The sequence below is a fragment of the Symphodus melops genome (genome assembly GCF_947650265.1).
Source record: "Symphodus melops genome assembly, chromosome: 14".
NCBI classification, from domain to species: Eukaryota; Metazoa; Chordata; class Actinopteri; order Labriformes; family Labridae; genus Symphodus; species Symphodus melops.
In genome coordinates this window covers 13,596,467-13,622,078 of record NC_136704.1, presented here as the reverse complement: position 1 = coordinate 13,622,078, position 25,612 = coordinate 13,596,467, and the positions used below count along the sequence as shown (strand labels likewise).

Below are 25,612 nucleotides of genomic sequence, written 5' to 3'. Positions count from 1 at the left end.
GTTTGTTTGCCTGTTTGTATCTAGGATCTCATTTTATTTCCCTGCAAGGCTCTGGTTTTTGTTTAGTGTCATCCATTTATGTATACTGTATGTATGGCTGCTGAAGACAACGGCTTTCTGTCTTCTTGCTGTCTGTCCTTGATGTTTTCCCCAGAGCCACATGTTCCTTTGGTTGCTCCATTTTCTACCCTACTTCCCCCCCATCAGCCTTTTCTCTTTCACTGTATGTCTGTTGGAGAGATGTGGTGACCATCTGTTGATCAGAGAGGGGGCTTATAAAGGGGAGATGGAGTCGGGCAGCGATGTCAGAGAGCAAGTCCTTGCTGTGATAATATAATTGTAGTCAAAGTCGAAAGGAATCGAGGGAAAGCAGGAGGGAGATATAGGAACTGTAGTGTCACTGCGGTTTGATGTAGAGAGGGATTAACAAGGATTGAAAGGAAGAGAAACATAGGGAGGGAGAGGTGCGGTGATATTGTCATTGCAGAAAGGCAGCAGCGACAGGTCCCTAGTCTGTGATTTATGTCTCCTTTGCAGTGAGTTTGTGTGGGTATGGGCATGTTTGTTTGTTTGTTTTTTTGTGTGCGTGTGTGCGTGTGTGTGTGTGTGTGTGTGCACTTTAACAGATATGAGAGCAGTTTTCTAGACTTAATTAAAAATGTGGGCCCAATTTGCTGTGACTACATGCTTGTGTGCTTCTTGACCTCAGGTGACCTTTATTACACAATTCACATACATAAAAATCTGTCCTCTTTTCGACGCTACACCTTTTTCACTTCATTTTCCCCATGTTTAAATTGGTCTGTAGGAACAAAAAGCATAAGTTGTCTTCAAACTGAAACCTCTTTTTAATGTCTCTCGTTTTAGTTCAAAATCTCTCCAGCCCTCCCAAACCCTGAAACATTTGTCAGCCTTCCAAGTTTTTTGTAGTTCACAATTAAGCATGGAAGAAAAATCCTTCAACTTTTCATTTCCAGGGTGTGACTATTGCCACACTTGTTGCCGTTGCTAGGGAGACAGAGAAACAGAGATGTCTGTAAAGTTGAATTCATAAATGGGTGACAGCATTTCACCCATTTACTGTATGCATTTCAATTGTTGTCTATATCTTTATTATTAGTTCATAATCATGTTGGGCATTGAAAGTTTTTTTTTTTTCTTCTCCTTTCTCCTCCCTGATCATAAATGAAGCTCAGGTCTGCTTCCCACCCCCTCCCTTCCATCCTCCGTCTGTTCCTTATCACATCTGATTAAGCCAACCTTTCATCCTGTGCTGACACAGCATATAAACCAGGTGAAACTATTAGAGGAGAGGAGTCCAGCTACAGCTGTAACAGTTCCGGTAACTGTTGGGCAAAAAACTGTTTCAGTAAATGTAGAACTTTTTTAATTTTACAAAACATACATATTGGATGGAAATTACACCCCCTGGTTAGAAATTCTGGGTTATTTAGTGTTTTTATGTCTGCATAAAGAAAGCTTCCACATGGTGAAGTTGTATGTCCATATTTCATGCTGTGCCTTATTTTAACAAGGGGAACAGATTAGCTGGAAGTGATTTGACTGACCCCTCCAACCGCAAACTGAGCTTTGAACTAAGTTTCCACTCTTTTTTTTTTCCAGTATTTGCAACCAAACATGGTGATGCAACTCCCATTACACCCTTTGAACTCTTTTTCATCATTAATATTAATGCTAAAAACTGCATGCCGCTATGAAGGCCAAAGGTTCTGCAGTGAATATTTCCATCAGTGCCTTAGGCGGTCTGAAACAGGACCTAAACAGCTTCACTATCTAGTCGTTCTTCCAATCTAAACCTGACCTTTCTACACGTCATACCCTTTCTCTTACATCGTTTTGCAGCCACTGAACTATACAAGGCATAATCAAGCTAAAAACATCAATCCATTCAGCCATTAATCATGAGCTGTTCTGCTGCAGTGGAGAAGTGGTTTGTGTGTCTGGCACGACACTGGGTGGACTAATGGAGATAGCAAAAAAATCCCTCAGGGTAAAACTGCCATACAACACTGTGGAGTACTGCCAGCCCGTTCTTAGCCCAAGCCATCCAGTAATGATGCTTTTTATATGTATAAGTCTTATACAGAGACAAGGGACAGCCAACAATAATGATCATCTGGAGAAGACTTCCTTTTTTTTTTTTTTTTTTTTACATTTTTACAGTCTGACTAGGCACTCAAAAGAAGAGATTGAGTTGGATGTATGAAACAGGAGTAACATTAGGTTGTTAGCTTCACTGGCAATCAGAAGTCTGTTAGCTTCATACAAGCCTAATCTTTCTCATATGACTGTGGACAGTGCCCAGGACTGCATTGCAACCTTGTGCTCTCGACTGGACTGCTTTGGTTCTCAGCACCAAAGACTACAGGCCTACGACTCCTACTTCAAATGGCAACCAAAACATTTCGATTAGTTTCACATGTCCGTGAAAATTCTGTGTTCTCTGCTAACTCTGTTTCATGAACAGATCATGGACCATTTTTTAATTATTTCTATGTTGACGTTCATTACAACGTTATACAGCCTGTCTGTCAGAATGGTGCACACAGGCACAATATCTAGGAGTACAGCAGAACAAGCTCATGAATACTTTCATATTACCGATCTTCAGTGAACATGAGTCAGAGAGAACCTTACAGGTCAATCCAGCATCAGGATGATAGGTATATGCTAGGAATAGCTTTATGTCAGAGGTGCATTATAATGTTCATTTTTATCACGGATGTAGAATCAATACCCTGACACTGGTTGTGTTGCAATGTTCTTATTGTCTTAGCTTTGGTTGCTTAAAGATATTTTAAATCTATTTAAATTGTTTACTCAAATGGATTTTTTTAAAGATTTTTGTGTCAAGACTGAATCTAATTTGTGACCTTACAGAATTTTTTTTTACTATTATATTCATGTTAGGGTATCATTTTGTTTTTTGTGCTGAATGAGAAAGTACTGATGGATGGTTTCAAAAGAGGGTGTACTGTATTTGATGTGAATGAGTCATTCTACAGTATGTGTTCTATGCATATACTGTACCTCTGATGACTCTCTAGTTGTGACTCTCATTAACCCTTGCAGGTTTCTGCTACAACAATAAATGAGCCTCACTTCCACATTTCTTTATGCTGATTCACAAGGAATGCCCAAGAGGCAAACACTTCAAAACCATGTGGAATTTCTGAAGGTTGAACAAGCACGAAGACAAAAGAATGTGGATAACTAAGAGGACTAACATCTGAGTGTTAGTTTTGTTATTTGTTTAGCATTACTGGTTTGCAGAACTTCTACAATATACCTTAAGCAGCAACCAAGAAAAAAAGGATTAAACAGTGCAGTTAACGTGTCAAAAATAGACATGAATAACTGATTGATTGCAAACTCGTCAATCTTGTAGCAACACACTGGACACAATGGAAGAAAAAAAAAACGATTACCTTTCCTAAATAACAAGATAAGGCCCTCAGTGTAAACTATCCTATGACTATGAATCAATCTGGACACAATGAGAGCTGTATTGATTGGTGTTAGCTGCCTGTCAGATGCTAAAAGATAAAGATAAAAGGGGACGTAGAGGAAGGAGGGACAAATGGAGCTCAATGAGAAGAGACTTATCAGAGTAAATAAATGACCAAATTCATGTTTGGTTCACAGTCTAATTCTGGAGCAGATGTGACAGTGCTCTGTGGGAGGTTGTCTGAGTGTGACCCAGCAGGGAGTCATGACTGATCAAGACTCCCAGCCGGGGCATGTGGAGCTGGGGTGCTGCCATGAATATCAAAGAAACACAGATTGAGGAAAGCGAAGCTTGGTGAGAGAAAGTTGGAGGGGGATGAGGACGTTCCAAGAGCGTTTTTTTTTAGACGTGGTGTGAAAATGTTTCACAGATAAAAGACACAAGATCCTTCTGTTAAAAATTCCTTGGGTGTGACTATTTGCGAGAGAAACAAAGAAAAAGTGCCACACTGCACTCAGGCTATAAAATAAAATGCAATTTCATTATACCTGAAAATGAACATGAAGGCAATATAGAACACAAAGAACTGCCCGATTAATAAAGACAAAGGAACACTGTTTGATACATACACAAGGGCAAAGATTTACCCAAGCCTGCACAGCTGGTTCTGGAAACTGGAAAACTAGATTAAAACCTTGTGTTCACTAAGTAACTTCTACTCTTCATAAACATGTACGATTCATATAAACACCTTGTAACAAACTCTGGTGTTGTGTAAGCTAAGCAGCAGGAAGGCATAAGACTGGTATGTTTAACTTAGAGACGCCTTTTTATACTGCTACTATGTTTGTCCAAACATCACAAATTCACCTTCCATGAGCCCAACATTTTCATGTTAAAAACACGAGATGGAAACAGATTTCCGAATGTTGAATTGTAAAATGTTTAAATGTAATTTCCTTGAAAAGTGATGAGTCTCACTGTGGTTTTATTCATGTACGCTGCTGAACTCCTGGCGCCCCAAACTCAATCAGGCTTCATTGTGTTCCAGGAAAAGAGGGCATGCTACGACAGGTGTGCTGTAGACGTGTAAAACTGCAAGCTCTCTGTGAAATCTCGACTCCACTTGTTGTGCGGAGGTCTGTATATGTTAAAAATAAATAAATAAAAAAAAGTAATAATAATAATAATGGCAAACAAACAATGCAACCAGTGCTTAAACATATGTGTTTGATATGTTTTATAAATATCTGGTGATATATGATTGGCAGATTTCAGTTGTAATTAGCTTTGTATTGCACTATATTTTAAAATAAGTGTTGACACATCTCAAACCCCTTTTCCACACAACAGTCCGGTACGTATCAGTACAGTTTGGTGCGGTTTGGTTCGATTAAGCTTGATCCCGTTTGTGTTTCAACAGCCACCTGGGCCCTATTTGGTAGGCGGAGTGTCAGCCGGATGCCGATAGCCACTACGGAATAGCATCACATGATAGCAGCTGACCGCGAACAGCTAACTAATAAATTCCACAAAGGAGAAAAACGCGACACAAACAAAACCATCAATGGAAAAAATCCTGCAATTCAACTCTGTCACTGGCATGTGATTCTATTATTATAAAAAAACTCAATCAAGCTTTGCTTCAGAGAAAGCTGTGTGCGGCAAGGAGAAATAAACAGACAATTGACTGTGTGTTTACAGTCTATGGTTAAACACAGCTGACCTTTGTTTGCTGATGTCACACAAAAGTGACGATTCTTTCGACCAATCAGCGGACTGCAGTGTTTAGCTCCACCTTTTCAAGTCGGCTCAATATTCTTGGCACCCCAACGGAAGGGTCCCAAAAAGTAGGACGGTACGGATCGGTTATTTGGGAATCTTTCCCGGGATTAGTGTATAGAAACACCACAAAATGCACGCCATACTGAAACGAACCGAGCTAAACCGCTTGGTGGAAACGGGTCTTAACTACCTCATGAAGCACATGTGTAGGAGGTTTAAAAAAGAGGATATCCTGTATCTTCTAATTAACAACACAGCACTATTTTTACATGCTGCCTGTTCATTCTACTAACTGTGATCGTGTTCCTGTAAAACAAACAACCAATCAAAAGGAATTCAGTTTTTGCACATACTCCCACCATTCTCCTGACCTCAACTTCATCGTCCTCTCTCTATTTCACACACAGTCATATCTAGTTGGGAAATTTACCATTAGAAGAACTGTATGTCTTGCCCATGCAACCAATCATGAAATGCTTTTCAATAAACTCAATTTTAGAAATGTCTCAAGGATAATCATCTCTGTCCTTGCAGACACCAAGCTGTAACAGCAGGCGGATATACTGGACACAGCAATAATGAACATTTTATTAGCAGATTTCATTTGCCAATGAAGACAAATAAATTTGTGCAGGGGTGCAGATGGCCTCGCAATTGGGTTGTGCCCCATATGGAAAATTGTAAACTTCCAAGTCGGTGGCTTAGGTTCGAATCCGATCAGCAGCTCCTCTTTCTGCCTGCCAATCCCGTTTCTCCTTCCCAGATTTCCTACTCTATCCACCATTTAATCAAATCAAAGTCCAGACAAAAAACAAAACAAAAAAAACAAGAATAAAGGTCACAACAATGCCGTCATGATTGTGCAATAAAACATACTTTGGGGGTAGAGATTCAAGAAGAGCATTAGGTATTTTTTAGTTGGCTAGAAAATCAAAATGTGCACTTATTTTACTCTCTTTAAGACCTTTCGGACCTCAGCCAAGACCTTTTTGACCTGTGGTTATTCTACTGGGAACTAGCAATTACAAATGTAATTTCACTCTTGCAACATTTATCTATTCTAACTGAGATAAGAATGGCAAAAAAATCGTTTCTTTTTTTTTTCTCAACAAACAACGCAGCTCCATAGTCACAGCTATTAGCTTTTGGTTGTGTGATAAAAGCTGCCAATCCCCTTTGGCCCCCTGATAAAAGCTGTGAGGTCCATGGTGTGAGTGGGGTTTAATGATGGGGAAAGGAAAGAGGCATAAGGGAAACAAGGATAGTCTGTTTAGTAGCGTGAGAAAAAGTCTGAACTTATAAACCATTAAGGCTTTTTAAGACAAAACAAGATACATGATTGACTGGTCTTAATTTAAACTACAGTGTGGTTCAAAAAGAGGAAGTAGGATCGTGTAGCGTCTATAATTGCCTTAGTGGAATGGTGTTAATTATGCCTCTGCTTCTCCAGCACATCCACTCTAATTACTGTGGGTCTGATAAGAAGTTCACAACCTGCTACTGAAACCTTTGTTTGGTTTTAATTTTGAAACTAGGATGACTGATTAGGGTTCAACAGGTTTCATCATGCTATCTGAATTCACTTCAGCAAAAAAAAAATCTTTCCTTCGGTGTTGAAAGAAAACCGCTGAAAATGCTTCTTTGAAAAAGCCTCTCTGTTCTTTATTGTATTGAATTAAATCACTTCAGAGTACAAAAAACACACTCCGTAGGTACGAATGAATGAACAGTGTTGTGTTAGCAGCTGTCAGCCAACATGTCAGCATTCATCTCTGAGACATTGTACTTCTTGTAGGGGACCACACAGGTTGTATTGATAATGATTATTATGACTATCATAAAATAGGACAGACAAGTAATCTGTACTCTTTAAGAAAACCTTATAAATTCAAGCACACACATACAAGGAAATCATGATGGGCCAAAGGTAAAAGCACTCTCAGGGTTTAAAGAGCAGACTGTAAGCCTTTCTGTCCTCTGAGCATCTTTCCCTCTCCTTTTCTCTCTAAACTCTAACTCTCCATTGTCCTCTTGTAAGTTTAGGTCTCACCTGTTTTTCAATTTGTTGACCATCAAACTCAATTCTCCACTTCTACACAGCCTTTCATCACAGCCCCACTGACACACTTCCTTCCTTGATCTCTACAAATTGGTCTCTCGATTTCCTTCTGTTTCTTTTTCCTTGGCTCTGTCTGTCCCCTCTCTTTAAAGGGACACTTCATTGTGCAGGATCATGCATCTCCTGTCTTTTCTACTTTCCCCATCTGTTGATTCTTCCCCTCTGACTCCTCCATCAGAGTTGAACTTTGAGCAGCTGATTATACATATTTACTGAATTTGGCTGGAATCATGCTGGGATTTACAAATATGGATTGGAATCATTTCAGATGTATCTCATTGAAAGTGACTTAGACATCTTCTGTCTCCCTGATCACTGTTTCATCATGAAGCAACGCTACTACATCAACACCACTTCAAGCAGTGGTGTGCATAAAACTAAAATATATATCTGAGTAAAGGTGAAGACACAATTCTTGGAAATAACTCAAATGAATGTGAAGGTCATTTTTAAAAACCAGTAGCCAAGACTATTGTAGAAATACTTATTTTTTCTGTATTGAGATTTATTTATAAGCCATGTTGTGAAGTTGTTCTCAACAAAATAAACTTATTACACATCTAAAAACTTTAATTTAAAACCGACACCTGTATATATTGCTTCATTCCAGATGAGGTTCATTTCTCTGAGGTACTGAAGCACATTTTTACAAATCAGTTACCAGCACAGATATCTATAACCTTTTTTTTCAGATGCTGATAGACTTCAGTTCAGTTCAGCTCTTTCACAAGTGGTTATCTATTATCTATTTCAAAAAGTGTATGTGTGTATGTATGTGTGTGTGTGTGTGTGTGTGTTTGGGTGGGTGGTGATGGAGGTGTGGGGAGGGGAGGTTCCACCATCAGCAAATCACAAAACCAATCAGCTATCATCTGACGATAATGGCAAGCAGCAAAGATGGATGTGAATATCTTTACTTGTTTAAACATGTAGATTAATAAAACGGTAATGGTCAGATGAGCATTTGCAGCACCCCCCACACACACACACACACACACACACACACCACACACACACACAACACATCCCCCTGCTTGCTCTCTCTTGTGAACACGTATCATAAGCTCATACAGAATGAAGAACAGTCCCAAGAGTCTCGTCATCATGATCTCTCACCTCTATCTCTTTTGAAGTAAATGTTCTGTAACCACCTTCAACACCACTATTACAACGACCACTGCCACATCAATACATGGTTTGAGTTATGGCAATTGATGGTGACGGTACAAAAATTTGGGATGCACAAGTGAGCTTCGAACTTCTCTGTCTCTAAAGACACACAGCTTCCATCTAGCTTACAGCAGCAAACTATCTGAGTGGTTCGATTTTAATTGGCCCTCAAAAGAAACCTCATGCATTGAAGTTTGCAGACACAAGATCAGCATCAGATTCCTCAGCAGCATTTTATTATTCCAAGACAAACAGAGATGAAGTCGTAGGTGGTGAAATTAAAGCAGAGCTCAAACTGCTCTTTTCTGTTTATTCATATATCTAATGAATTGTCTTAAATGTATGTCCAATGCACACCTACACAAACGTACATCATTATGGATTGTGCTACTGCTTTCATCAAACACATGTCAAACATTTGCTCAAATTAGCATTTAACTCAGCAGCTGCTCTTTCAGATGCTGACATTTAACTTGGACCTTCTGAACGAACACACCGACAACCACACACTTCAGCAGACAGAGAACACACATCGATGCCTGAGCACGGAGAAAAGCACTGTACACAAAGTCTGAAAGTATAAAATGTTTTGCTACAGGAGGAAAAATAAAAAGTATAAACAAATGAAAGCTCAGGAATAACTTTAGAAAAACTGAAAGGGGGAGAGGGTGGGGAAATAGGGAGACCCTGCGGAAAAGACAAAAAACGCATCACACTTGTTCTGAAGAGGACTGTGCAACAACCTGAAGCAAATCCTCCCTTTTCATACAGATGTTGGAATAAAAAGCTGATCATTTTAAGACATGTTCCCTCATCGGCAACAGTAATACATAAATAGCTTTGAATGACAATTTGAGACTCTCTATGTAACAGTCCCATTCTGCTTCATTTAAGGTAGACAGACATCTTTTATCCATCTTCATTCAGCTTAACGATGCTGTTTTACAATGTTTTCTAACTTTCCTCCTTTTTGTGTTGTGCTTCGTTGAGTTGTTTTTTTGTTCTCGCTCGCTCGCACACACACACACACACACACACACACACACACACACACACACACACACACACACACACACACACACACACACACACACACACACACACACACACACACACACACACACACACACACACACACACACACACACACACACACACACACACACACACACACACACACACACACACACACACACACACACACACACACACACGCGCGCACGCTCTGCCAATGTCTAAATGCATGCTGTACCAAGTTTAAGCTGATTCAGCAGCGCCCTCCATTTGAGTGGCTCGCTTTTTTCTACTACTGTGACAATCACCCCGTGAGAATCGAGCATGGATGCGTGTGCGCATTCCCCCTCAAAGGCTTGTGTGAGTAAGTAAGCTTGTGTCAGGAAAGGCTATGAATCCTCCTAATAAGACCCTCAAAAATCAATGTCATTGCTGTTTTAAATACAAAAGGTCCGCAGAAAAGCAACCAACGTGATTAGAAGAGAAGAGTAACACAATATTTCTAACTTCCTTCAATTAGAATTGATTTAAAAACCCTATTCAACCACCAGCGGTGGCCTCCTTGTGTAAGCACATATTTAAAGGAAAAGTAGAGTGAAGGAAATAATGTGATAGGGAAACACTACAAGAACTGTTCAGCCATTGCAGACATCATTTCGGCTGCAAACTGTACCTCTATGGATGTATGAGAAGTTTTCCTGTAAGAGGACAGTTCTGTGTGCTGAGGGGACACACTATATATTTTTGAAATTTGTTTATGCAACTTTTTTTTCTAGTGTCTGTTGGTTCTTATTTTCACAAAAGCATTTTTGTTCATGATAAGAGAAAACTCTAGAAGCATTTATAGAAGCATATTTTTTAGTTAAAAATCATGTCCTCAATAAGACATCGGCCACTCGGCCAAGTCATCATAAAGGCTAATGCTCGTCCGTAGTGCTATTGTAATACTAAACCCTTTAAACAGACTCATCAATATATATATGCATACAGACGTGCAACTTACAAAGATATGATGCTCATTTCTGTTTTGAAAGAGTTGCCACATTGACCTCCACTGAAACATCAGATATGTGTTTTGCAGGAAGTATTGTAATTGTTAGAATGATACAGGTCTCCGAGCACAACATGAAAATTAAACATTTAGACATTTGTAAGTTAAACATGTAGAAAAAAAGGATGCTGTTTATCGAGAGAGGAGTAAAAGGACATGCACGGAAAAAGACAGCAAGACAAACACATGGGAATGTATGCAATAACCTTACAGAGGTCGCACTTTAAGTTCATATGTCCAAAGAGTTTGCCTTTCAGGTACAAGCACAGCAAAGTCAGAGACAGAAGAGACAGCAGTGGGGAGGATAGGACAGAACATTTACAAAAGAGCCAGAGAGGGAAACAAACAAAGGTAGAAAAAGAAAATCCAGAACGGAGAGCAAGAGGAGATATCAGTTGACTGTAGTTGACAAAGCTCGGCTCCTCTAAGCCAAGATCTAAATCATACCCACATAAACACCTCCAGGTTGGGGATGGGGGGGGGGGGGGGGGGATTCATGCGATAGGATTCTTTCATATATATTTTTCTCTTCCCCAATCCCTTTGCTTTGTTATCTGTTTGCTGCTGTGTTTTTCTCCCACGTTGTCTCTCTCTCTCTCTCTCAGAACACCCACACCCTGTCTCTGTATTTCCTCTATTTCAATGTCTCACAGTCTTTGTCTCTGTGTCAGTGTCATTTCAGAAAGCAATGGAATGTGTTGATCTGCTTGACATCCATGCAGCTTAGCTGTTTGTGAACCAGCTTCTAAAGAGAGCAGAGGCAGAGAGTCAACAGATTCAGATTTAAGCTTTAGACAAACCGGCCTCATGCAAAACAATGCTCCACATCTGATCCTTCAGGTCAGAGGACATGTATGGCTCTTATTTCAAGCCAATTACACTGGTCAGTTGGTCACTCATCCCATCTTCATTTTCCCTGAGTAATTGCTGTGCATCTCTGTCATTTCTGTTCTCTTTACATGCCAATATATTCAATGTAAGAAACTTTTTTAAGAATCATCATTTGGCAGTTTCATATCCAGTAATTATCACCTGCAGTATTTCACCTTCACACTCTTGCTTTTTACACACAATCTGCTGTAAACAAGGCTACTGCTATACTGTTGTAATTCCAGATTTTGGTGATAATCATTATTGTTCAAGTTAATGACTGTCACACCAATGTTGCATTTACTTCTCTTCTTCCAGTATTTTAACAATAAGCTGCTTCTGCAGTTGCTCTGAGGAGAACACAGGCAATCACATAAGTGATTTAATTAGAAAAAATAGTAAATTGTGTAGCCACTCGTGTTTACACATTTACAACAACTCTGACAGCAGACAGCAACATGAATGCACCAAGAAAACTACTGTACGTCAACCTTTTATATTAATGACTTCAACAATGCATTTTGTGTTTGTGTGCTTTCATTACCAATGAGATGTCCTTTGCATGAGCTTGGATAAAGTCATGTAAACAATCAAATCAAAGTGTGTTCACAAGGAAATATTATTCTCTGTGCATAAGCGTACAAGCAGAAATACAGAAGCCCAGAAGACGTTCAGTGACAGCAGCAAAGTTCCTCACGTGCACTGAGACCGTCTCAGTTCAGAGAGAATCTCAGAGCTGATGTGTTTACAGATGAAGATCAGAGCTAACGTCTAATCTGGCTCCAAGGCACTGCTGCAGACATTTTATGAAGTGACACGATGCCGCAAACATGTCTCCCTCTTTCCTTCCCTCAGGCTGCTTTAAGTCTGCTCCCCCCGTCCCTCCCATAACAGTTACTGTATGTTTCTAATCCATCTCCATGCTGTATCAATGGCTTGACTCACAGCAGCAGCATTGGTTTCAACTGATTTAAGAAAAGCTAAAGCTAAGAATTAATACCCTGCGACTCTTAAAGGCAAGGTAGGTAATTTTCTTAGATACACTTGTTAATATGTTCATTGAAATTGTCTTTCGGTCTTGACAGTAATTAATAATTTATGTTCTCTTTAAAAAATAAAAAAAAATCCCCAGCAGTTGTAAACATGTAATATAATCGACCAATGTCGGCATTCGGTACATGTTTTATAAAGCAAACAAGCCTCTGTACCCTATGCATGTATGAGTCCACACTCAAAGGATGAGCTGAAATCCACTTCTGGACACAATGAACAAAAAAGTTTTTTTTGTTTTTTTTTCTGTTTCATGTTCTTTGAGTGGTATTATCAAATCATCTTGAATCCATCAAAGTCATCACAATGACGCAGGGAAGAACAGTCACCCTTTGACGCAGCACGAAGTGGAAGAGCGGCTCAGATTATTCAGTCTGACATTCTGTAAGAATTGCATGCATCAACTTTGTATCCATTACATAGAAGATGTAAACTGGATGCAGTAAATTAAAAATGTCACTTGCACATTCAAAGACGATGTGTAACGTAGCACAGCTCTTCGAAATCAAACCATTAGATCATGAGCTAACAGATCAGAGAGAGCGCTCGCTCCTTTGTCCGTCCAGCCTCTCTTCAGGTATAAGTTCAGCTTTTTGCTCCCTAGAACTACCCCAAGTTCTTGATATTTTCTCTCCAAATGAACTTCCTTTTTTGTGATTTCAGCTCGAATTATTGTTTTCCCTTCTTCCTTCCTGAGGTTGAGATCCTTTGACCTTTTGCGCAGCAACCTCTGAGGTCCAAAGCTGATGGTTCAGACAGTTCAACTCTAAACTCTGACATAGCGCAGCGCCTGCTCTCCTCAGGTCAAACAGGTCATTTACACTTTCACACTGACCAATTAAACATTCTGTGGGGGTATAGATAATAGGACATTGCGCGCACACACAGATGAGAATAATCATAGAAAACACACATATGCACAGGAGTTGCCATACACAAATGGGGATAGCTCTACATTCTAACGTGGCTTGACACATCCACATACAGTTTTAGTCTTAATTTTCATTGCGGTTTTACATGAGTGTGCATATGAGTGCATGTGCAAATATGTGTGCATACTGGTTGCAAAGTTGCAGCTCAGACATGTTGCTGGTTGTGACAGCACAACAGTCAGGCACGAGAAGTATAGCAAAGGATGCTATAGTCACTTCCGAACCTTCTGACTGCTTGTGAACAGGTCTGTCCACTTAATGGAGACAAAAGGGGAAGCAGAGGGATATAAAAGAACCAAATCAAGGTTGTTATGTGATAATGATCACATTTAGCAGACATCTCTGACAAAAAGAGAGGAAGGACAAAAGGTTCAATGACACTTCATTGTTTGTATTCATTTCTCCTTTCATAGTTTCAGCTCTTTTTGTCTCTGCTGCCTGCTTTTGTACCTTACAGCCTGTATCATTTGGTACGAGTCATTCCTATCAGTTATCAAAGAAAATGATTCTTCAGATGGCCTTCTGTTGTCCTTAAAGAGGGGGTGTCAAACCTCTGCCGAATCCATGGCCAACTTCAGGTTTCACGAGACGTTTTGGTTAGAGGGGGGAAATTTTGGAAAAATATTTTTATGAGAATTTTTTTGTAAATTAAATATTAATACAGTATTTTCACTGACCTGTAAAAAACTATATATAATGGCAACATCAAAGGATAATATGATGACACAAACATTGATTAAATGGGGCACATTGAACTATCTTCTCAGCAGGGAGTAACATAAAAAAAAGATTTGCCGAGGCGCACATGCTTTAATCAGCAAACAGACTGAACAAAAAGAGAGAGGTGACACAGAGTGTAGCTTTTCAGAAGGATAGAAGGAGTGGTATTTTAGTTTGATTTGCTCAGAAGTTGATGGAATTTAACAGAAATTGGTAACAACCAGAGGCGCACAGCTGCACTGGCACGCTCATCCTACATTCAGTTCTGTCCACACTTCTTAGCAGTTTCTCCTGTCTTCACTGATGGAAAACAAACGTTTGACTGATAATAACAATTCCTTCCTGGAGTGAGCCGCAAAGAGTGGCTCGTCCAAAAACCCTTGTCTTATTCATGCATAACTCTTGTGGCCCTGAGTGCAAAAATAGTTAATGATTGTGAAAAACAGTTCCCCACATTAAAAAAAAAAACACTTCATTACACATAACAGCAAAAAAATATAAAAACATTTTAGGAACTGTACAAATATTTCAATTTCAATGTCTTATGAAGAGGAACAGGAGGAGGTCACAATAAATATACATAAATGAAGTCATATTTAAACTGCAGCCAGCCCTTTTTTCAAGAGGAGGGGATGGGCTTCTTTAACACACACACACACACACACACACTATCAAGCTGATTTTATTTTTTGCCTTTCATATGTTTACATGAGAGACCTATGCATTTCACTTCATGAATACAAAACTAAACATATGTCTTCCGTGCAACCCGCCAGATTTTAGACCCTAACCCCCTAACTCTTCAACAGACAGAAGTAACCTGAACAAACATTTAACTGACAGATGAAACTTAACAGGACCCCTCACGTACACAGCAGGGGGTACCAGTAGTTTAGGGTGCCCCATGCGGTCTGTCCATGACTTTCGGATCTCTCCACTTTCCAATAAAACTTCCACCTGTTTTTCCTCTACTCTGCTAAATGCAGCAGCATCTGTCAACAGAGCTCTCACTTATGACATTGTATATTCATACAAATATAGCACAAGATATCAGATGGCAAACTAAAACTAAACCTCCTGTAAAGTGAACTTAAGAATAAATCAGTATTGTATGAACACACAATAATGGCTAAAAGACGTAATAGAATAGACTGTAAATATTAATAGATGATGCCGGAGTGACATCAGTCATCTGTTACTTCAAAGGCTCCAGAGGCTCATCAACAGCCGCCATGGTGGAAATCACGTCTCTAACTTTCAGTAAACCTAATAACAGTGTGGAGATGAGGCGGGTTTTAAGCCTCCTTCATAGCTACATCGGGCCTACCTGTCAATCATGTTAGCTACACACGCCTATTTAAGGATAACATCTATTCAATCCAAATTAAAACAGAACTGTTAAAAAAAAATACTCCCCCCCCCTAAAAAAATAAAAATAAAAATAAAACCAGCACTGTTCAAAGGTGGAGGAATCATTCATTATCTGTCCCTTCTGTCTAAATGACCGAGTGTGATTATGTACCATTTAACAGCGGACCAGGGTCACTTTGTCCAGATAAAGTCCTAATTATTCTTCGTTATCAAAGTGAGGACTATATTTTCTGTTTTATAGAAAATAGTTCAAATGAATATTCTAAACATAAAGCCTTTAATAATCATCATCACATAATCAACTCATCTCCTTCTTCTGATCAAAACTCAACATTTCAGAAGAGAATACACAAACAGAACATTTCTATTGGTTCATTTTCATCATCGTATGAATCTACTGGCATTTATTACATAATGCTGCATATTCACATTGATAAAAACACACAGATTTCAGAAAAACAAACATTTATAACGCCATACGTTTATGGAAACTTTGCAGTGTGTGTAAATTTATGCCCTAAAAATAAATATCACAATCAATATCATTGTGAATCTAAACATGAGCTGACCATGTGTTCTTTAGAAAAAAATAGAAACTATCATTTAAGATGACTAAACATAATAATGTGATTTTGCAAGCTTGGATTTTACAGGACTAAAGGTCAGCATCCTGTTTGCTTGATCTAAGCGTGACAATGAGTTACTCCATGAGAGGACACGTTTGCAGGTTATAATAAGCTGATCTCTTAATAGAAAAGAAAGCTATTGTCCTAAAGTAGGACCGTGCAGAGATAAAGTATGTTGATTGGCTTCAAATTGCCGTGACATAATCAGATTAGAACCAGCCAGCAACGAATATTTTGTGACACACGTTGTTCTGAACTTGTCCTTCAACGCTCTAGGGTGATTACACCTGAAACCGTAAAGGGTAGAACCATGCTACCTTTTTGTCATCGGACTAAAATCCTGTCCACGCAAATATGTGAACTTTCTTCTTCCTTTCTGTGTGTGACATTTCTAGCATTTAAAATGGGCACTGCAATCCAAAATCTAAGCATTGAAGATTGCTGTCTTCCCTTGCCTCCTCCTCCCTAGTCGACATGCACGCAGGTTGCCATGTTGTGGACACTGAAGCTTCAGTATTACGCCAGCTATACATCGGTCTTAAAACCTTTCCGCATTCTAACATCTTCTTTTTAACCACATTTTTGGTCATTAGTTAAAAAAATCCTGAGGCTTTTTAGGTCGTACAGAGTCTGTTTTCACTTGCCCATTTCCATAGTTGCAACACCATTGGTTTTGCCATTTGCCTGGCAAACCAAGAAGAATCCAAAATTGCCATTTGAGGGTCTAATAAAACCGCCTACCTTCTCTGCTCCAAACAAATACAGACCATTCCACACACATTACAGTATTTGGCAAAATAAAAGAATAAACTATTGTTTGGTGAAATGTTATCTGTAAAAACTATCTATAAATGAATTCCTTTCAAGATCGACATGGGTGCTTTTTAACCTGCACACATACAGAGCCTCTCTACCTCTGTATCAAACTACACAGAAAAAAAACATTAAAAACACATCTCAGAGTACTGAGAAACTGCTAAATGAGCTGTAGTCCAACTGACAACAAAACATGTGTTAATAAGACACATACATGCACAGACTCTACATTAAGGTGGTGTCAAAGGATCACCCATTAACACCCCTTTGAAGTGTCCAAATTGCGAATGGTTCTGGATCCTGTTCAGAGAGACGTTTCATTAGCTGGCTAACAACACTTCCACTACCCCTGTCCTCTGTTCCTCTCACACAACCCCCATCCGAGTAAGAAATGGAAGTAGCCCAGCAGGTGTTAGTATGATTGCCTGATTTTGGAAAATCGAAAGAAGATTGAGATTGAATATGAGCAAGGGACTGACTATATTTTATTCTAACACCAGAGACTACAAGAGCTTCACATCCGATGAGTCAGACCCCACATGAGGCTTCGAGGGCAGCACTTTGCTTCCTGTCCTTTAGAGAATGCCAAATATTATTCACTTCCCCCTCACATTTTAAATATGTGAGCGGGACGTCGATCAATACCTAATCCTTAGTTTAAAAAGGGGGAAGACTCCTACTGCACCTGTATGGGGCAGAAATTTACTGTTTGCAAAAGTACACTGAGTTTGCATACAGAAGTAAAATAATTGTGTATGCAAGATATTCTATACATCACTGAGGAAGAAATACATAAACATGGCAGACTGCATACTATAATCTATAAACCCAAATACATTTTGAATGAATAATATGATACTAATGAACCAAACTCTTAAGTTATGACCCACCACAGTCTGTTCTTATTTGGAATATTGTATTTTAGACTCTTTAATTGTTAATTAACTCACACAGCATGCCAATTTGTAATTTGGTCTCTTGTAGCAAAGACAGGATTAACTGAAATTATTTCTGGAGAGCAATATTAGCACACAGTGTCAGAGGAAGGATGGTTCCAGAACCATCGTGTGTGAATCAGTGATGAACTTTGTCTCTTGGTGTGTGCTTGGTGTATCTCAATGTTAGACACTAAGATAGGAAGTGACAACATGGTTAACCAAAGAGATAATGTAGATATGAATGAGTAGGTGACATGACAAGTGACAGAAACAAGGTGCCTTCAAACATCGAGGAAAAGTAAGGGTTGTGTAAAAGTGATGTAGGAGTCAACACAAAGTGGATGTGAGTCAAATGTGAGATATGAGGAAGGAAGAGAGAGACAAGCGTGGAGACAGATTACATACAGGGGTGGGAGAAAAGAAAACAGAAGAAAAATATAGAAAGCAGGAGAAATTCAGCAGATGAAATAAAGTTAAAAGAAGCAGTGACCCATCTGACTAATCTCAGCTCACACTCACACTAACAGAACCTTGAACCAGAGCAAATCCACCACATCCATATCTAACCTCAACATACTTCCTTTTTGTGCACTCAGAATTATTTTCATCACAAAATCCAAACCTATACACTCACCTAACCTCTGCTATACACAGACACTGACAAAGCAAGTTTGTGGTAATCCTGTATGTTTAACATGGAGCACATTTGACAATAAATTACCTTGAACCTTGAAGGTACTGACTTGAATTGACTCCCACCCAAACTCACGTTTTTTTAGTGTGTTTTAGTGCAGACATATTCACAAAACCAAGTTTCTACACATGCATGTATGAACAGCAGTATAAGCAAGAATCAACTTCTACTGTTGACGAATAAAACATGGAGAAGTGCAAAAAAACTATAGTTCCCTAAATGTCCAATTGAGGCTGGCTAAAGAAGCCAAAAGCCGAGTCGCCCCTTTGCTACATTGTCTTTACAGCAGAAATAAAATATTTTCTGTGGGAAATGCGAGATTAAACTCATTCACCAGTTAATAAATTCAACATGGCTGTTTGGGAACTTTGTTTTAATAACTTGCAGCCAACCACTCCCTTATCTACAACATCACCCTCTTGTCCAAAATCAATTCTGTCTCCAGAAAACCCCAAAAAGTAGCAACAACCAGTTTATAAACTCAAGACTCCATTGGCACTGTTGAGTTGATCCCAGTTCATTTTACGTTGACAAAATGTTATTGCTCACTAATACAACCAAAGATTACCCATGATACAACTGCTGTGTAAATGTTTTGAGTGTTTATATTTGGAATTAGAGAATCTATTAACTTGACTCTACTGTGATTAATTATCTCAGCCTTGAATGTAACCACAGGTATGTAAATAACAGTCTGATGGTTCTTTGCCAACACCTACAAATGAGCTTGTCTTTAGGATCAGGCCCTGTATTAGCAGATGACCAATGTCTCCAAGCCAGGGCTCAAAGTGGAGCTTTCGACTCTAAAACGTGAAAACCCACAGACACGCTCACTTCGTGTCAATCCAAATGTATTTGTCAATCCTGCTGGAGGTTGTTTCAAGACTCTGCAAGAGAGCAGTTTGTCTGACATTCCAATTAGTGTGCACTTTAACCACTGTCTGTTTCAGACTGAGCCAGACCACCCACCCACATACTTGCACACTCCACAATTACAGGAGCACACAATACACGCAACTACACACTGCAAAACACACGTCTTTCACACTGACATTAATTTTCTTACGCACGCGCATGTTGTGAAAATACATGCCAATTGGTCATGTTTCCTCGTGACTGGCTAGCAACAGAATGTTCCCATTCTGCCTCTCTGCTTCTCCTCAGAGTCTAAAAAGAAAAGGGATTGGAGGGTTTCTTCAATAGAAGTACCATAGAAGATTAATTCACTTAATCTCAGGCTGTAAATGGGCTATTCAAGCAGCTTCAAAAACAAATTGAATGCAAAAGCTGTGAGTAATAAGAACATTTGTCTCAGCTGTGGCACAATGCCCTTTTCCACAGCACTCTTCTACATGAGCTGGTAGCGAGATTTCTAACATCCATTATGGCAGGAAGGCATGTGTTTATAGGCACATAAATGCACAATCATGGTCTCGCAGACACCAAGTCGCTCAGTTTTGCATGCACTTTGTATATGGTCCCTGCTGGTCCATAATGTGTGGCAGAGACATGGATAGTAAAAGACAAAGACATATAGGTTGAAATCAAAGACGGATGCCAAAGTAACCGTTTAATTTGAAATAGACAGAACACTCCAATACTGAGCATTCTAAAAAGTTATGATTGATGATATGATTGTGTTTTTTTTACCTACTAGATTATTGACTCTAAACTCATGACTCACTAATCTCTGCTGATTTATTTTCATTAGCGTTAAACAGGTGCATGTTAATAGTTAAATGTCTCATTCAATAAATCCCTTACAACTACCGTTGTGTGATAACTCAGTGTTATTTCTATCTAAAAATCTATACTTTTAATGAACTGATTTGTAATACAACACACAAAGTGAAGTAAAAAAAAAAAAAGTATATATTTTTATCTGAATTTAAGAGCCACACAAGGAGATGTACACAAAACACGACAAAAGCTGAATCTTATTGAGAGCAGTTAAGAGCAGATCAAGTGGCTCCACCGGTCGAAGAAGCTAAAATATGTTTCAAAGTCTAAATAGCTGTATAGATACTCATTTGAATACTGATGATGCGTATTAAGTGCATTTTAAAGGCAAATTCACGTCAGCTGAAAAAAGCAAGTATGCAGACTGTGATGTGATTAATCAAGTTTAAAAAAAGCCAGGTATTTCCAAAGGGGAACTGCAGTATCAGGTGACAGGATGTTCCGTGACTCACTGACAGACTGCCCTCTGATGCAGCGTCAGATTATAACAACAGTAATGATAAATGACAAAGTGTCAGAGAGAATCCTCTCCTCCTGACCGTCATCCCTTAAAGCTTTCTCTCCTCATCCGTCTCTCTACAGTGATGAACTTTGTCTCTTTCTCTAACTGTCTCGCTCTCTTCCTCCTATCATGCAAGGCTGCTCCCCATCTCAGAGTCACTCTACTAATGAGGTGGACAGAGTCTGACTGGTCCTAATGAGAACACATTCCACTAGAATAACTTTCAGATCCTATAATTTACTGGCTCACACACACAGTCATCCACACATGCACACATCTGATGCATCGAGATGCAGAATTACCCAATTATGTACCTGTACTACAGTGGAAATAATGAGTTCAGCTATTAATTAATGCACGTGAACGTGATATTAGGAGGACAGAGAAGTAAAAGAGCTCATTTGTGAGCTGCGTGATGTGTGCTGTGTGTGTGTGTGAAAGACTGTCTCTGCACATTACATTACTGCCAATGTTAAGGGAATAACGCTACATGGCTTGTCAGTGCAGCTTTGTGTCACTGTGGTCATGCTCTCATAATCAAACATAGACAGCCCTGCAAAAGGAACACTTCAGAAGCTGAAATCTTAACTCTTCAAGGAGACTGACACCGCAGTCTTAAGTTTAATGTGACAGGGAATAGAAATGAAAAGAATCATGTTTTTTTTTCTTATATAAAGGACCGAAAATCTGCATAATGTCTTTAATGAGTTAAAGGCAGAATGTGCAACATTTTACACATAAATACAGCAGAAATTCAGGATATTCTCTATAAATATCTCTGAGTCATGCCTATTTACAATGAGTGAGACACAGCCTAAGTACCGCTGTCTAAGCTGTATTTATAGTTTTTATTTATATCTTGTTGAAAGCTGTTTAAGTGAGGGACCAGAAAAAAAAAAAGAAGAATAGCATACTGTACTCCCTGCTTATTTTAAAGTCACATAACCGTTTTAGATCATGGCCATTCTGTGTAAAAGTACATGCAATATGAAGCTACAAGCCAACTAAAGAGAGCTACCATTAGCTTGCTAACTCTACCGTTACAGCATGAGACAAGGACTTATGCTAAGTGCTTAATTATGGTGCGTTCCAATATGATAACTGCTTTGTGCAAATGTGAATGGAGATGGGTTGGAATTGTGTGGCTGTAGAAGAGCAGAGGATTCAGTGAGCAATTTGTTTTGTGTTTAATGCTGGTGCTCTAGGGCGACATCTACTGGATCAAAAAGTCGCACGTGTACGCTAAAGGGGCAATAAAACTAAAGGCTGTATGGGAGTGAGGGATGAGACTGCAGAAGGGCAGGGTCTGTTTGGCTCAGATCTATGTCAGTGTGGTTGTTTCCTCGACAGTTTGCATGAGTGCACAAAAGCATCAACTTTTGTCCTTGCAGACAGATTAGGATTTTTTTTTTATTTTTTTTTTAAGAAACAAACCTGTTCATGATCAGTAGGAAAAAAAGAAGCAACAGCTTGGAAGGACAAAGACAAGGTAGAGGAAGAAAAAAGGTGACAAGGAGGGAGGAAAGAGATTGTCGCTGGGTGATAAAATCACTGAGTGGAGCAAAGTAGGAAAAAAACAAATAAGATGTCAGGAAAAAGGGCAGGCGACAGGACGGCAAAAACAGAATCAACTGATGAGAGAAAAGCTCAAGGGAAGAAGGGTAAATAAGTAGAAGGGAGAAAAATCAGCAGCAAGGCAATAAAGTTATTTTATTGGAGGCAAAACTACAAGCAGAAAGAGTTGAAGTTGGAAAAGAATAAGTGGAGCAAGTCGAGAAAGATTCACTGAGTAAAAAGGTAGATCATATCAGAGATAAATTACACGAAAGCAAGCAGGCATGAGGGAGCAATTTAACCCGAGAAGGACGAGGCAGGAGAGAAAAATGGAAGTGCAATTAACAGAGAGACCTTGATCTAGCTCTGACTTACTTGACATCATGCATGATAAATGTGTTTGCACAGACGTCTAACAATACACTGATGTGCACAAACCAGTCAAAACCAAACAACTCATTAGCTGATGTAATCTAAACCAGACCAGTTTGTTTCCTCAAACTCTAATAATCCAATTATTACTATCTACCACTGGAAGTCATCACATACAGTACATACGGGCAGGCAGGCAGACAGACAGACAGCAGGCAGACAGGCAGACAGGCAGGCAGACAGACAGACAGACAGACAGACAGACAGACAGACAGACAGACAGACAGACAGACAGACAGACAGACAGACAGACAGACAGACAGACAGACAGACAGACAGTTTGAGACTTTTGAGGTTGAGTTTGAGGTTATGACTCATTTGTTAAAAAATGTGTCAGGATGATTTTACTGATGTGACTGTGGTAGGAGTGTGATGATTCCAAATTATGTTCTTATTTGCAAAAGATCAAATATAAAAATAAATTTTTTTGGTGTAGTTGCTCCAAACAAATTGACCTCCTGTTTTATACATTCCCCTGTTCCCTTGACAAGATATGATAAACCAGTGACAGACCTTGTCCTCAATAGAACCACTATACTACATGACACAGCTGTGTTCTCAGTGAAACAGCTGGGAAGCAGCTTGGATAGAATCTGACTGTGAAAATCACTACCTTCTCACTCGCTTTTTCCTTAACAAAACAGCCTTCCTCTGGAGATTCATCACGACAGTCATGAAGTCATTAGTTAAAATCTGTGGGCCATCAGTCATCACAGGTTCTTTTCAAGATGATTGCTGTATATTACCATGCATGACATATTGACAAACCCATTTGCAGTTCTTTTTGAGAACGAGCCCTGACACACAAAAAAGCATGATGGATGGAGTTATCAACAGACAGAGGGAGAACGTAGAAATAAACAACATAGGGAAAATGATATAAAAGATTACAGATGATGCACTTGTGTAGCAACCAATTGAAAACCTGAATACCAACTTGTTCAGGCAAGTTTACCGAGCACTATAGACGAACACAGCACTCATCCAATCTAGATTTTTTGGTATAGTTTATTTGGATAATTTTGTAGCTTACCATATGAGGACTTGAGAAAAGTGTTTGGTTGGTCCTCAGTCACTGGTGCCTCCTGTTTGGAAAACAAAAAAAGATGGAATTATTCATTAAGGTGGTGGTTTAGATCATGAATTAATTCATGTTGGACGTGAAGAGAGACTTTCTTTTTAAGAAGTCCACAAAAGGATCTTTCTCAGGATCTGAAAAACAAAACAGCAATATACTCATATAGCTCACAGCAACAGCCCCTGTACCCCATAATCCTGCAGTAACACCCCCTGATAGACCCACAAGGGACATGATTATAGCTATTCCAAGTTTTTAATACGCATGTAGGCTGTAAGAGCACTCTCCCATTCCACTCCAGACAGTACAAATAGCTGGTCCCATGTTTCAGGGCCAAGATGAATCTGCAGTGCCATGTCTCAGAGGTTCACACAAAGCTGACGCCTCCTTTTGGCACTCTGATAAACCTTCGACATGAGGCTGAGTTGTGTAGTACCCCGATATTTGAGTCAAACCCTCTGGTCTTAATCTTTAAAAATGGGAACTATACCAGCCCTGTCTGCCTTTCTACAGGGGCCGTCTCAGACCTACAGGGATGCTTTAAGAGCGGTGTCGGCCATCACAGCCCAGTAATGTCCAAAGCTTTCATCTCCAATTTCATATACACCTTTCACTGCCACTTGGAAGCTATTTGACTACCTCAGTGATCTCTACCCAAAAAAATTAAGCTTTGCTCTTAGTTCTGCCAACTCTGCATCTTCCTCCAAGGATTTGAGACAAAAATATTTTCCACCCTCTGACCTCTTTCCAAATCCATACTTTTCCTTTCTCAATTGTATAATATTTTGCCTAGTCTCCTTGAGGCTTACCAAAAGTTGTTAGCCTAAAGGTTGTCCTTCATCTCATTTACCATGTTCACTTCATGCGACTGCAAATCGTATTTTAGTACATTTTGCTTTGTGAACCCAAAATATCACACATATTTCCTGGAAGCTAAACTGTGACTGAGGAGGCAACTGAATGTGTGCAGTCCAAAAGAAATTCCTACATGAAAGTGTATCTTATAAATCAACTAAACAAATACATTATACAGACACAAAACCGGAGGAGAGATTCATAATATGTTAATTTGTGTTTGTTAAAGTCTTCATTTATCATTTTTATGCCCTTGGTGAAAAACAAATTATCTTTGGGGAAATAAAGTTATTATTCATTTTTGAAAGTTATATATAGTAAGATACTCTTAAAAAAATAGAGTGAATATGTTTCTCAACAGATCCTGCTGATTTTGCAACAAATCAAATAGAAACTTATGATTGGCCTGTGATTAGCTGGAGTGAGTGCCAGAAATTTTTATTTTAACATAATCCTTTAATTTAACTTGACACAAAGTAATATTTGATTTCTCATTGTTAAAATATATGTCAAAAAATAATATTTTTATTTATGTGAAACTAGTCATGGGATTATGTTTATGAAGCTATATATGAATACATTACATGGACTCCCTTTATGAATAAATAGAGAAGAAGGGCTTGTAAAACTGAAAAGATTAATGACATGTTCAGTATTTGATAACAAAGGGAGGACACTGGCTCAAGTTAAAACCTGCAATGAACATAAAAACTAGCTATTTACATGGAATTATATACAACTACTGTGCTCATTAACTTCTCCTCCTTCTCTTTGTCACCAGTCTATACTTCCCTTCATTTGATTGTCATTTTTTCACACTTTGTTG

General features: G+C 39.1%; 1 long non-coding RNA gene across 1 annotated transcript in view; it reads right to left on the bottom strand.

Moving 5' to 3' along the window:
• Positions 1 to 23,938, bottom strand: part of LOC306835022 — a 98,821-nt gene extending 74,883 nt beyond the window's left edge. The window contains exon 1 of the long non-coding RNA XR_013780556.1: positions 23,887 to 23,938. This is a non-coding gene — a long non-coding RNA (uncharacterized lncRNA). The remainder of the gene's footprint in view (positions 1 to 23,886) is intronic.
• Positions 23,939 to 25,612: the final 1,674 nt, after the last annotated feature.